We start from the raw sequence: 14,645 nt of genomic DNA, 5'->3' as shown, positions 1-14,645 counted from the left end.
ATCGTAACCCACTTTTTGAGTCCATCAGATCTCTTGAGCGGTAGATCGGGGCACCGTTGACTTGTCTTTGTTTATTTACAGCTGTCTTCTCTGCTATAATAATAACCAACATGGTTCAATTCAAAACCCTCCTACCACAACAAAACAAGTAGTAACTAATATTCACATAAAGTTATACAACATAAAATATACAATATAAATGAATACTACATCACATTTGTAAAATATAAACACATAATAAATAATAGCCCATTTAAATAAAATTAAATGAGCTAAAACACCTGTAATTAAATGAGAATAATACACTGATCCTGCTTACACAATTAAATTTATTAATTTATGTGTGGCGCTTTAACTTGAGAAAATCCAACAATAAAGCTTTTGAAAACCGTTCATAAGAAAAAAAAATGTTTCATTGAGGCATTTCATTTCAGAAAGAAAGCTGACCAATAAGCTAGGTCTGAAAGGCAAATTGTTGTTGGATTATTATCTTTAAATACCCGCTACTTTTGAGCAGAATTCTAGCTTTGTATAGGCTAATGTTCCTCATGTTGAAAGCACAAAGGTGTGTAATAAACAACTAGCACATTTATATTTTGCATTTTGTTTTCTTACTGTACGGAAAATGAACCAAACCATGACCTCAAAACCGAGGTACGTACCGAACCGAGATTTTTGTGTACCGTTACACCCCTAATATCTATGGACCCATACATACATGCATACATACATACATACATACATACATATCTAAGGACCCCTACATAACATACATACTGTACATACATACATACATATATTTATGAACCTCTACATACCACTGAACATACATACAAACATACATATCTATGGACCCATAGAAATGGATCATTCATTCATACATACATACATACATACATATCTATAGACATACATACCGTACATACATTCATATGTATCTAAGGACCCAAGAATACTGTACATACCCAAGAATACTGTACATACTTATATACATATTTATGGACCCATATATACATACATACTGTGCATACATCCAAACACACATCTTTGGACCCATACATACATACAGTACATACATACATACTGTACATACATATCTATGGACCCATACATAACATTCGTACTGTACATACTGTATAAATACATACATACTGTACATACATAGCTATGGACCCATACATACTGTACGTACGTACATACATACATACATACATATCTATTCACCCATACATACTGTACATACATACATACATACATACATACATATTTATGGACCCATACATACAGTACATACTTATCCATGGACCGATACTTAACATACATATAAACATACATATTGATGGACACATACATACTGTGCCTAAATACAAACATATCTATGGACCCATACGTACATACAGTACATACATATCTATAGACCCATACATACAGTACATACATACATATTTTTGGACCCATATATACATACATACTGTGCATACTTACAAACATACATACATACATATACTATATGGACCCATACATACATACATACATACATGAATACATATCTATGGACCCATACATACTGTTTATACATAAATATCTATGGACCCATACATACTGTACATACATATTTATGGACACATACAAACATACTATATACAGTGGGGAGAACAAGTATTTGATACACTGCCAATGGGTTTTTCCATTGGCAGTGTTCTCCCCCCTGTATAAATACAAACATCTATGGACCCATACATGCACAGTATACATGCATATCTTTGGACCTATACATACTTTGCATACATACTGTACATACATACATACATATACATGGATCCACACATACTGTACATACATATCTATACATACATATCCATGGACACATACATACATACATACATACATACATACATACATACATACACACATACAGTGGGGAGAACAAGTATTTGATACACTACCAATGGGTTTTCCCATTGGCAGTGTATCAAATACTTGTTCTCCCCACTGTATCTATGGACCCATACATACTGTTTATATATACATATCTATGGATCCATACATAACATATATACATATCTATGGACCCAAGAATACTGTACATATATTCATATTTATGGACCCATATATACATACATACTGTGCATACAAACACATCTATGAATCCATACATACATACTGTACATACATATCTATGGACCCATACATAACATTCATACTGTACATACTGTATAAATACATACATACATACTGTACATACATAGCTATGGACCCATACATACTGTACATACATAGCTATGGACCCATACATACTGTACGTACGTAAGTACATACATACATATTGATCCATTCATTCATAATACATACATAGCTATGGACCTATACATACAGTTCATACTTATCCATGGACCGATACTCAACATACCTACAAACGTACATATTGATGGACCCATTCATAACATACTGTGCATGCTGTGCATACATACAAACATATTTATGGACCCATACATACTGTACATACATACATACATACATACATATCTATGGACCCATACATTACATACGTACATACATACATACATATCTAAGGACCCATACATTACATACGTAAAACGTGTTTCCTTTTCACAGATTAGTCGTCCTGGTCCCTTTGCAGAAAAACAGCCCCAGAGCATGATGTTTCCACCCCCAGTCTTCACAGAGGGTATGGTGTTCTTCGGATGCAATTCAGTATTCTTTCTCCTCCAAACACGAGAACCTATGTTTCTACCAAAAAGTTCTATTTTGGTTTCCTCTGACCATAACACATTCTCCCAGTCCTCTTCTGGATCATCCAAATGCTCTCTAGCGAACCGCAGACGGGCCTGGACGTGTACTGGCTTAAGTAGGGGGACACGTCTGGCAGTGCAGGACTTGAGTCCCTGGCGGCGCATTCTGTTCCTGATGGTAGCCTTTGTTACTGTGGTCCCAGCTCTCTGTAGGTCATTCACTAAGTCCCCCCATATGGTTCTGGGATTTTTCTCACCATTCTTGTTATCATTTTGACGCCACGGGGTGAGATCTTGCATGGAGCCCCAGATTTAGGGAGATTATTAGTGGTATTGTATGTCTTCCATTTTCTAATAATTGCTCCCACAGTTAATTTCTAGGATACATGCATATCTTTGGACAACAAGTATACTGTGGATACAAACAAATATATCTATGGACCCATACATACATACATACATACATACTGTACATTACATACATACATACATACTGTACATTACATACATACATACATACATATCTATGGACCCATACATACTATTTATACATACATATCCATGGACCCATACATACTGTACATACATATCCATGGACCCATACATACTGTACATACATATTTATGGACACATACATCCATACTATATATAAATACAAACATATGTACCTATACATACAAACATAGATATGGACCTATACATACTGTACATACATACATACATATCTCTGGACCCATCCATACTGTTTATACATACATATCTATGGACCCCTACATAACATACATTCATATCTATGGACCCATTCATAACATACACACTGTGCATACATACAAACATTTGTACGGACCCATACATACTGTTTATACATACATATCCATGGACCCATACATACTGTACATTCATATTTATGGACACATACATCCATACTATATATAAATACAAACATACTGTATCTATGGACCCATCAACACTGGCTATACATACATATGGACCCAATACATATCAATGGACCCATACATAACATACATACTGTACATACATACAAACATATGTATGGACCCATACATACTGTTTATACATACATATCCATGGACCCATACATACATACATACATACATACATATCTATAGACACATACATACTGTACATACATTCATGTGTATTTATGGACCAATACAGTATATTCATACATACTGTGCATATATACATACATATCTGTGGACCCATACATACATACATACATACATACATACATACATGCATACATACTGTATATACATTCATAAATATTTATAGACCCATACATAGATACTGTATATAAATACTGTACAAACATATCTATGGACCCATTCATAACATACATACTGTACATACAAACATATGTACGGACCCATACATACTGTTTATACATACATATCTATGGACCCATACATACTGTACATACATATTTATGGTCACATACATCCATACTAAATTTGAATACAAACATATCTATGGACCCATCAATACTAGTTATACATACATATCCATGGAGCCATACATACTGTACATAAATATCTATGGACACATACATACATACATATCTATACATATTTATGGACCCATTAAGTATATACATACATACTGTGCGTACATACAAACATACATATCTATGGACCCATACATACATGCATACATACATGCATATCTATAGAGGCATACATACTGTACATACATTCATAGATATTAATGGACCCATACAGTATATTCATACATACTGTACATACATACGTATCTATGGACCCATACATGCATAGTGTACATGCATATCTTTGGACCAATACATACTTTACATACATAAATACATACATATCTATGGACCCATACATCACATAGGTACATGTATACATACATAAATACATACATACATATCTATGGACCCATACATTACATACATACTGCACATACATACATACATTACTATGGACCCATAAATCACATACATACTGTACATACATACATACATACATACATATTTATGGACGCATACAGTATATTCATACATACTATGCATACATACAAACATACATATCTATGGACCCATACATACATACATACATACATACATACATATCTATGGAGCGATCCATACTGTACATTAATACATACATACATACCTATCTATGAAACCATAGATACTGTACATACTGTACATACATACATATCTATGGAGCCATCCATACTGTACATTAATACATACATACATACCTATCTATGAAACCATAGATACTGTACATACTGTACATACATACATATTTATGGACCCATACATCCTGTACATACATACATACATACATACATACATACATACATACATGCGTTCATATCTATGGACCCATACATACATACATACATACATACATGCGTTCATATCTATGGACCCATACATACATACATACATACATACATACATACATAAATACATATCTATGCACCCATACATCACATACAGTACATACTGTACATACATTCATACATATTTATGGACCCATACAGTATATCCATACATACTGTGCATACATACATATCTATGGACCCATACATTACATACGTACATGTATACATACATACATACATACATACATACATACATACATATATATCTATGGACCCATACATGACATACATACTGTACATACATACATACATACATACATACATATTTATGGACCCATACAGTATATACATACAGTAGGGAGAACAAGTATTTGATACACTGCCAATGGGAAAACCCATTGGCAGTGTATGTATGTATTTATGTATGTATGTATGTATGTATGGGTCCATAGATATGTTTGTTTGTGTCCACGGTATGTACAGTGGGGAGAACAAGTATTTGATACACTGCCAATGGGTTTTCCCATACAAACATACATATCTATGGACCCATACATTACATACATACATGTATATATACATACATTTCTATGGACCCATACATCACATACATACTGCACATACATACATACATTACTATGGACCCATAAATCACATACATACTGTACATACATACATACATACATACATACATATTTATGGACGCATACAGTATATTCATACATACTATGCATACATACAAACATACATATCTATGGACCCATACATACATACATACATACATATCTATGGAGCGATCCATACTGTACATTAATACATACATACATACCTATCTATGAAACCATAGATACTGTACATACTGTACATACATACATATCTATGGAGCCATCCATACTGTACATTAATACATACATACATACCTATCTATGAAACCATAGATACTGTACATACTGTACATACATACATATTTATGGACCCATACATCCTGTACATACATACATACATACATACATACATACATACATACATGCGTTCATATCTATGGACCCATACATACATACATACATACATACATGCGTTCATATCTATGGACCCATACATACATACATACATACATACATACATAAATACATATCTATGCACCCATACATCACATACAGTACATACTGTACATACATTCATACATATTTATGGACCCATACAGTATATCCATACATACTGTGCATACATACATATCTATGGACCCATACATTACATACGTACATGTATACATACATACATACATACATACATACATACATACATATATATCTATGGACCCATACATGACATACATACTGTACATACATACATACATACATACATACATATTTATGGACCCATACAGTATATACATACAGTAGGGAGAACAAGTATTTGATACACTGCCAATGGGAAAACCCATTGGCAGTGTATGTATGTATTTATGTATGTATGTATGTATGTATGGGTCCATAGATATGTTTGTTTGTGTCCACGGTATGTACAGTGGGGAGAACAAGTATTTGATACACTGCCAATGGGTTTTCCCATACAAACATACATATCTATGGACCCATACATTACATACATACATGTATATATACATACATTTCTATGGACCCATACATCACATACATACTGCACATACATACATACATTACTATGGACCCATAAATCACATACATACTGTACATACATACATACATACATACATACATATTTATGGACGCATACAGTATATTCATACATACTATGCATACATACAAACATACATATCTATGGACCCATACATACATACATACATACATATCTATGGAGCGATCCATACTGTACATTAATACATACATACATACCTATCTATGAAACCATAGATACTGTACATACTGTACATACATACATATCTATGGAGCCATCCATACTGTACATTAATACATACATACATACCTATCTATGAAACCATAGATACTGTACAAACTGTACATACATACATATTTATGGACCCATACATCCTGTACATACATACATACATACATACATACATGCGTTCATATCTATGGACCCATAAATACATACATACATACATACATACATACATAAATACATAAATATCTATGCACCCATACATCACATACAGTACATACTGTACATACATTCATACATATTTATGGACCCATACAGTATATTCATACATACTGTGCATACATACATATCTATGGACCCATACATCACAAACCTACATGTATATATACATAAATACATATACATATCTATGGACCCATACATTACATACGTACATGTATACATACATACATACATACATACATATATATCTATGGACCCATACATGACATACATACTGTACATACATACATACATACATATTTATGGACCCATACAGTATATACATACAGTAGGGAGAACAAGTATTTGATACACTGCCAATGGGAAAACCCATTGGCAGTGTATGTATGTATTTATGTATGTATGTATGTATGTATGTATGGGTCCATAGATATGTATGTTTGTATGGGAAAACCCATTGGCAGTGTATGTATGTATTTATGTATGTATGTATGTATGTATGGGTCCATAGATATGTATGTTTGTATGGGAAAACCCATTGGCAGTGTATCAAATACTTGTTCTCCCCACTGTACATACCGTGGACACAAACAAACATATCTATGGACCCATACATACATACATACATACATACATACATACATACTGTACATACATACATATCTATAGGCTCATATATACTGTACATACGTTCATACGTATTTATGGACCCATACAGTATATTCATACATACTGTCCATACGTACATACATATCTGTGGACCCATACATACATACAGTACATACTGTATATACATTCATAAATATTTATAGACCCATACATAGATACTGTATATAAATACATTACAAACACATCTATGGACCCATTCATAACATACATACTGTACATACAAACATGTACTGACCCATACACACTGTTTATACATACATATCCATGGACCCATACATACTGTCCATACATATTTATGGACACATACATTCATACTATTTACAAATACATACATATCCATGGACCCGTACAAACTGTACATACATATCTATGGACCCAAACATTAAATACATATCTATGGATCCATACATTCATAGTGTACATGCATATCTTTGGACCAATACATACTTTACATACATAAATACATACATATCTATGGACCAATACATCACATACGTACATGTATACATACATAAATACATACATACATATCTATGGACCCATACATTACATACATACTGTACATACATACATACATTACTATGGACGCATACATCACATACATACTGCACATACATACATACATACATATTTATGGACCCATACAGAATATTCATACATACTATGCATACATACAAAAATACATATCTATGGACCCATACATACATACATACATACATACATACATACATATCTATGGAGCCATCCATACTGTACATTAATACATACATACCTATCAATGGAGCCATACATACTGTACATACTTGCCATACATACATATCTATGGAGCCATCCATACTGTACATTAATACATACATACTTATCCTATCTATGAAACCATACATACTGTACATACTGTACATACATACATATTTATGGACCCATACATCCTGTACATACATACTTGCGTTCATATCTATGGACCCATAAATACATATCTATGCACCCATACATCACATACAGTACATACTGTACATACATTCATACATATTTATGGACCCATACAGTATATTCATACATGCTGTGCATGCATACATACATATCTATGGACCGATACATGCATAGTGTACATGCATCTTTGGACCTAACCATACTTTACAAACATAAATACATACATATCTATGGACCCATACATCACAAACCTACATGTATATATACATAAATACATACATACATACATATCTATGGACCCAGACATTACATACGTACATGTATACATACATACATACATACATACATATATATCTATGGACCCATACATGACATACATACTGTACATACATACATACATACATACATACATATTTATGGACCCATACAGTATATACATACAGTAGGGAAAACAAGTATTTGATACACTGCCAATGGGAAAACCCATTGGCAGTGTATGTATGTATGTATGTATGTATGTATGTATGTATGTATGTATGTATGTATGGGTCCATAGATATGTATGTTTGTATGGGAAAACCCATTGGCAGTCTATCAAATACTTGTTCTCCCCACTGTACATACTGTGGATACAAACAAATATATCTATGGACCCATACATACATACATACATACATACTGTACATACATACATACATACATACATACATATTTATGGACCCATACAGTATATTCATACATACTGTGCATACATACAAACATACATATCTATAGAGCCATCCATACTGTACATACATACATACCTATCTATGGAGCCATACATACATACGGTACATACTGCAAATACAAACATACATTCATATCTATGGACCCAAACATTACATACATACATTCATACATATCTATGGACCCATACATCACATACATACTGTACATACATTCATAAATATTTATGGACCCATACAGTATATTCATACATACTGTGCATACACACATATCTATGGACTGATACATGCATAGTGTACATGCATATATTTGGACTTAACCATACTTTACAAACATAAATACATATCTATGGACCCATACATCACATACGTATATGTATATATACATACATACATACATATCTATGGACCCATACATCACATACAGTACATACTGTACATACATACATACATATCTATGGACCCATACATATATACATACATATATACATATCTATAGACGCATACATACTGTACATTCATACATATTTATGGACCCATGCAGTATATTCATAAATACTGTGCATACATACATACATACATACATATCTATGGACCCATACATCACATACAGTACGTACATGTATACATACATACAAACATATTTATGGACCTACATACTGTATATACATTCATAAATATTTATAGACCCATACATAGATACTGTGTATAAATACAGTACAAACATATCTATTGACCCATACATACATACTGTACATACTTGCATATATATCTCTGGACCCATACATACATACAGTAAATACATACATACATACATACATACAGTACATATCCATGGACTCATACGTACATACTGTACATACATAGATACATACATAGTGTACATACATAGCTATGGACTCATGCATACAAACATACATATTGATGGACACATACATAACATACATACTGTGCATACATACATACAAACATATCTATGGACCCATACATACAGACAGTACATACATATCTATGGACCCATACATACTGTACATACAGTGGGGAGAACAAGTATTTGATACACTGCCAATGGGTTTTCCCATTGGCAGTGTATCAAATCAATCATACATACCTATGGACGCATACATGCATACATAGGACCCATACATACATACATACATACAGTACATACATACATAACCCATATGGACCAATAAATACGTACATACATACATACATACATACATACATACATATCTATGGACCCATACATAACTACTTTCCATTTGTACATACACACATACATACATATCTATAGACAACATTCTGTACCGTACATGTATACATACATATTTATGGACACATATATACATACAGTACATACTGTACATACATACATACATATCTATGGACCCATTCATACTGTACATACATACATATCCATGGACCCATAAATACTGTTTATACATACTGTACATATCCATGGACCCAAACATACTGTACATACATATCTTTGGACACATACAGTACATACATATAGACTATATATAAATACAAACATATCTATGGACCCATACATGCATAGTGTACATGCATATCTTTGGACCTGTACATACTGTACATACATACATACATATCTATGGACCCATACATACTTTTTATACATATACATATCTATACATGCATATTTATGGACACATATATACATACATAGTGTGCATACATACATACATATCCATGGACCCATACATACTGTTTATACATAATCCATGGACCCTTACATACTGTACATACATATCTATGGACCCATACATAACGTACATACTTTACATACTGTACATACATACAAACATATGTATTGACCCGTACATACTGTACATACATACATACAAACATATCTATGGACCCATCCATACTGTTTATACATATCCATGGACTCATACATACTGTACATACATATCTATGGACCCCTACATAACATACATACGTATGTATGGACCCATTCATAACATACATACTGTACATACATACAAGCATATGTATGGACCCATACATACTGTACATACACACATACATAAATACAAATCTATGGACCCATCCATACTGTTTATACATACATATCCATGGACTCATACATACTGTACATACATATCTATGGACCCCTACATAACATACATACGTATGTATGGACCCATTCATAACATACATACTGTACATACATACAAGCATATGTATGGACCCATACATACTGTACATACACACATACATAAATACAAATCTATGGACCCATCCATACTGTTTATACATACATATCCATGGACCCATACATACTGTATATACATATCTATGGACCCAAACATAACATACATACATATTAATGGACCCATACATAACATACATACTGTACATACTGTACATACATACAAACATATGTACATACATATCTATGGACCTATCCATACTCATTCATTCATTCATTTTCCATGCCGCTTTTCCTCACGAGGGTCGCGGAGGTGCTGGAGCCTATCCCAGTTTACAGTAGGCAGGGGACACCCTGAAGTGGATGCCAGCCAATCGCAGGGCACAAGGAGACATACAACCATTCACACACACACTCATACCTACGGACAATTTAGAGTGATCAATCAGCCTACCATGTTACCATGTTTTTGGGATGTGGGAGGAAACCGGAGTTCCCGGAGGAGACCCACGCAGGCAAGGGGAGAACATGCAAACTCTGCACAGGAAGGCCGAAGCCTGGGATTAAACCCTTGATCTCAGAGCTGTGAGGCAGATGTGCTAACCACTCAGCCACCGTGCCGCCCCCATACATACTGTTTATACAAATTGCCTACTTGTAGCCTCAAATTGCCTCGATGCAGCGTTCACTCGCGAACACCCTGGAGTGTGTTCAACTCCAAAAGGAGGACAAATAAGTGACGTGCTTGAAGCCATTTTGACTGGAAAGGCGGGCAGCGAATGATTGCCAGTTCTCGCAGTCAAAATGGATTGGACATCAATAGAGCAGAGAGTCAAGCCTCACTTTGTGGTTTAGTATGTTTATTTGTGCCGGTCTTCCAAGTACACAACGTGCTTGCGGCCAGAACGAGCAAGCCAGACGGGCCCGAACGCAATCGTGACCTTCGCCTTTGCATCATCATTAGAGCATCTACTTACCGGAGTGGAAAACCACGCCGGCTTCCTTTCTGCCGGCTAGGCGTGTCCTTATCTTGACAGTAGAATTAGTGAGAAATGTCCAGCCCGGGGGTAAGCAGCGAGGCGTTCGAGCGATCTGCATGTATGCTCTCAGTTAATTCTTTTGGGGTTTGAATCCTGTGGCAGATTTATAGAATGTTTTCTGCGGGTACTCCTGTTTACCACACATTCATAACCTTGCTCAGTAGGTCGAGCGTGAAGAGTCGTCCTTGTCTACACATGCTAGGGCTGAAAGATTAACATTTTACATCACAATTTTCCATGGCACTAATATTTTAGTAGTAACCCACCAGAAAACATACTTTTAATGTAGTTATTACAATAAATGTAAAACAGTTACCAGTAGCAGTTCTAGGATTTTTCTGTGAAATAAGGGCCAAGTGTTGCTGCCATCTTTGTTCAGTGTTTGTTTTGGTCAACAAGGCAACACGCAGATTATCCTGCATGTGGCGGTAACTAGTAAAGTTGGTAATAATTCGTATTTACAGTTTTTCTCAATTGATTTGGTACATTTGCTTGTTCAATCCTCACAACATGTCGCACAAGTAGCAAAACAACATGGATTACCTGCAATAGGCAGTTTTCTGTGCAAAATATTTCGTCTAACGCTCAAAATTAAATGTCTGTGTCAATGAACGTGTCAGTGCTGTCAGAATGAGAAGTCCTTGTTTCATTGTGAACAAGACAGTCAAATGGCTTAGTCATGGTCTCATTTGAAAAGTTAGTCTGGTGAAAGGCTCTGAAGCTGAAGAAAGTTACAAATTACACTTTTGTGTGTGGGAGATTCATTGCTTGAGACTGGACAAGATTTAGTTTACACTTTCTCTTGGACCATGTCACTGCGATACAGAAAGCAAAAGACAGCACTGAGTATCCCAAAGAAATACAACATAAAAGCAAAATTAGAAATGCTAATATAAGACAATCAGCACAACTAAACTTCAAATGCTGTCAGGATTATTCACCCATTCTTTCTACAGATCTTGACGGTCTTCTCTGTTTGGCCACCAATTTTCATCCACGTCATAACGGATGTCCTTTCTTGCTATACAGCGTGGAGAGAATCTTCTTGAACGCCTTACCCAGCCTCTACGGGCATCTGCTGTGATGTCACTGCATGCTGCATTTACAGGTATGTCATCCAGGATGGCCACCTGATTTTGAGGCTGGCGATCATACACTTGCCATCTCCATGAGGAGAAAATTCTTCTGTGGAATTGAGGAACGCGGAGTATAGTGGTAGGAATTTCATTACCATTCTGTTGTGGGTTGTAAAGCACTTCCTGATTACCGTAATTTCCCGAATATAACGCGCACTTTTTTCCCCAAAATTTACTCATTAAATCATGGGTGCGCGTTATTCACGGGTACACGGACGGAGACAGAAAAAATTCATCATGATTCATGTTCCATTGTAAGCATGGACCAGCACAATATTACCTAATCCGAATGACAGTGATATAATAATCAAGTTTCATGTGGTAAATAATTGTTTTCATGATATTTTTCACATCTAATAAAATTAAAATGTTTTTTTGTACTATTTGTTTATTATTTACCTACGGCAATGTTGTCTTGAAGAGAACGTATACGGAGATCCGTTTCGAATAAATGTTGACCGTGTGGCGAGCTAGGACAGGAGTCTTAGGAAGAGTGTCGAACCACTGAGCCAAGCCGCGTTGTTTTATTTACATTGAAACTCACAAAGTAACAACGTACGTCTTCACGCAAATCGCAAGACATTTGTTTACTTCCGGCTGTTCCCTTAACTAAACTCTTTCCCTCCGGGAACTCCACAACTTGCCAACATTAGTTCCGCTGGTGAATTCTGCTACAACTCCTTACTTTGTGAAAATTATTATCGTACACTGTGAGCAATTTTACCACAGAAAAT

This window comes from Corythoichthys intestinalis, chromosome 22 (genome assembly GCF_030265065.1).
Source record: "Corythoichthys intestinalis isolate RoL2023-P3 chromosome 22, ASM3026506v1, whole genome shotgun sequence".
Lineage (NCBI taxonomy): Eukaryota > Metazoa > Chordata > Actinopteri > Syngnathiformes > Syngnathidae > Corythoichthys > Corythoichthys intestinalis.
Note: the sequence above shows the minus strand (reverse complement) of the source record.